Consider the following 3,780-nt stretch of genomic DNA (forward strand, 5'->3'; position numbering starts at 1 on the left):
CAAGAGCCAAATCCCTTCAAATTGGAATCTTTCAAAGTGTCCACATGCATTGATTCACTCAATGGGGTGCTTAGAATAAGTGTCCTTTTAAAAATTCGAGCAAAATTCGTCTTGAACCGCCTTAATATGAAAAAGTCGCGCGGCGCATCATGCGCCGGTGCTCTGGATTTTGGAGCATTATGCACCAAACCTCAAAATTGGCTGTTTTTACTCCAAATTTTGTTATTTTTGTCATTTTTGCTCCAAATGTCTAAGAATGAAATATCTGCAATAAAAATACAAAAATATCATTCTTTAAGTGCAATATCACCAAAAATAGACATAAAAATGGTGCTTAAAACAGTATATTATTTTTGTGGATCATTGACATCGGCTGCTGAGCCCCGCATAGGAGCTATAGGATCTCTAATTGAGATTCCTCAATTCTGTGGATTTGGTCTTCTATAGAAGGATCTGAGAAGCATTCATTGGCAGGATAACGTCTTTCAGGGAAGGAAGATGAAGAAGCATTCCGCCCTTGGCTTCGTGACTGCTCTCTGAAACAATGGGTGTTGGAGCGAGATGTTCTGTTGTCAAGAATGTTGTGTCTGGTGGCCATGTAGTAAGTCTCACAAATATTTCAGTGGTGGGATTGAAGTTTCCCACAAACGGCGCCAAACTGATATGTGTTAGAAAATTTGCAGTAGAGTAGTAGATATTGTCTTAGCGTGATACAAAGATTCAACACAAACTCAGAAAATAAAAAGAAACTAATATTGGCACCATAAGTATTTAAGTAGAAAACTCAGGAAGGGAAAAACCATGAGACCAGACCCAATTGAAAAGTTTCACTATAAAAAGATAATTACGGTTGTAACCACTTCTCCTACAGGCAAGAAAAGGTTACTAGGTTTTCTAAGTTATAACGTCGACTGACGACTACTGATAGTGATTAACGAATTAAGTCGGTGATATCAACAGAGGTTTGAGGTGATCGATAGCGGTCGACGATGGGTGGCAGGGGTCAACGACAGTAGGAGTGATCAGGCCAACAACGGTCAACAATGGTAACGATGGTCGGCAGTGGTCGATGGCGGTTGGCGGAGGTCGAAAACGATAGAAGTGGTGTTGGATTTCAATTGCTTCTCAAAGCTTCAATTTCTTCCTCAAGCTTTAAGCTCTTCTCTTCCCCTCATGAGAGGGGTGAGACTCTATTTATAAAGTTCTGGGTGCAATTGATGCAATGAATCACTTTGATAGACGACTCAGAGGGCTTCGCTCAATCGGATAGTATTTGATGAACATTTGAATGTCTTAATGGTGGTGTCAGAATTGAGTGATCTTATGCTCGTTGGATTCATCTTGTCAAGACGCTCGATTTGACCAAAGGCTCGTCAGAATCGACATTCGTTTGACCTTCCAAATATGTCCAGAAAACTTCCAAAAGTAGTTTAATGGCTTGATCTGGGCTTAATTCAGTTCGAATTTGACTAATTTTGATAACATTGGGTTCTTCTTGTCGAGCCGGTCAATTTAACTGTATGTTTGCTGAAATTGAAGTTCTTGGTGACTTTTTATCGATGCTTGACCTTGAAATTCGTGCCGATGATAAATTTTTTTTTTTGATATTTTAGTTATTTTTAAAAACAACTATCATTATCAAATACATTTTATTCCAAAATCAAAATATAAATAAAATAAATTTTAAATTTAAAAAATGATCCCAAAATAGCCCCTTAATTTCTATCTCGACTAGTCATCAATAAACATGTTGCATCATTATGACTATAACTTGATAATATGTCGTAAAGCAATCCTTCGGAGAGGACTATTGTAATTTAGTGTAATATATTCATAAAATGAATCCGCATCGCAAAAGAATAAGAATTAAAATTTGTAATTGTCAATTATAATTAATACGAGGACGTGAAAGTCAACAAGCCCGGCCCTGCCTGCATACGTAGTTTATCCCGTTGCTTCAAGCTCTTGGATTCAATTAAGTCATTTTCATCTTAAATAAGGACACCCTTCACTTGCTCAATAGCCCCAAAAAGGGCCAATAATTACTTTAGAAAATAAAAAGTTAATAATAATGGTGTGCTTCAATCGATATAATCTTAATCTAATTTGATAATATTCAAGTTTAATCAAATGGGTTCTATTCAGGTTGGAGTTGTTCATAGGTGTAATGCTAATTTCTCATGCTTAATTTCGAGTGAGATTAATAGAGCTCTCTTTCGATCACGAAAGATCGATTAACCTCACAAAAATATGATTCTTTCTTTCATATCTAGAAACAAAACGATTAACATTATTTCAATCGAGTCAGCTCGTCATTTTAAATCATTGTAAGATTAGATATATTATTGTGCACAAGGTTTCATGCATGTTTGGCACTTGACAATCATATGAAAATCATCATATTTTATCTAAGAAAATATAATAAATGTTACTATCCAATTAATAATATTGAAGTTGTTAGGTATGACTCATTTATCAGAAATGGGACAAATGTAGATGTTGGAGTGGAGCAGAGCCCACGAGCGGAGTGGAGCGGAAGGATCTGTCCAATCGGGGAAGTTTCATTATGTGGATTGGGGGTTCGGGGGCAACACCCCACGGTTTGGTACATGAGTTATTTAAGTAATTACATATTATACTACAGGGTTATATATATGTCATGTTTGTAACATTAGGAGACTCTCTGAGATTCTGAATAATGTATTCTGTACTATTTTCTGAATATTGAAAAGGAAGTCGCCGCTCTGTTCACGAGGATGTAGACATTTTTACCAAACCTCGTAAATCTCTGTGTGTTCCTCTGGATTTGTGTCGATTCTTGTTTTTCTTCGCCCTAATTTCTCAACAGAAGCCTTTCTATTAAAACAATCATGATCATAACATCATCTCATTCTTCAATTATATTTACCAATCCAATCTAGTCATGTCAAACTTAGAGAGACGAATTGAACTATTGTTATACCACCATTTAGACACTCAATCTAGTTATAATTTGTGATAAATAATATATAATACGGCATTTCAACATAATCAAGATGTGGCAATCTCTCGAAATATTAGTTAATATTAGTTAATTCGTTATAACACACACACGCGCTCGCTCCGTCCCTCCCTCCCTCCTACATAAGAAGATAGCTATAATAGAAATATCTCCATCTAAAGGGGTTGTATGCTGATCTAATAAAATCATGTAAATTGCACATATTTTCCAAAGTGCTCATATGCAAACAAAATTTTGAGTCAAAGTTGAGCTCTAATCACAATTAAGTTAGAAATCAGTTTTTTATAGCTGCGCTTCAAATCTATATCTTTTAATTTGAGAGAAGACTCTCTACCAACTTATCTATAGGCCTTCCTTAATACACAATTTAAAAGCAATAATTAAAAGGAAGATTTACATACATACCACTCAGTTACTATGTATTGACATATCTAACACCTAAATTTCAATTTTTACATACATATGCCGACATGTATGTGCATGAAAATTGTATTTTCACTCTTAAAAGTTAAAATGATGGTGTTTTCGATATGATATAAGAGATCTGGGTGGTGTAAATGTAAAAAAAGAAATAAAATTTAGTTATATATGTAAATACATAGAAATGTTTTGGTATGCCTGTAAATGCCCCTAAATAAAATTTCCAGACTGTTCTGGAATGTCCCCCGATTGTCATTTCCATTCATTTCTCTGCTATTGGAACCGCACAGACCTCCTAATTTTCCATTGTCATGTGAAAAACGTCTAAGAATCTGCACGTACAAAACGTGATATATATA

Source organism: Phalaenopsis equestris, unplaced genomic scaffold, assembly GCF_001263595.1.
Source record: "Phalaenopsis equestris unplaced genomic scaffold, ASM126359v1 Scaffold000140, whole genome shotgun sequence".
In the NCBI taxonomy this organism is placed as follows: domain Eukaryota; kingdom Viridiplantae; phylum Streptophyta; class Magnoliopsida; order Asparagales; family Orchidaceae; genus Phalaenopsis; species Phalaenopsis equestris.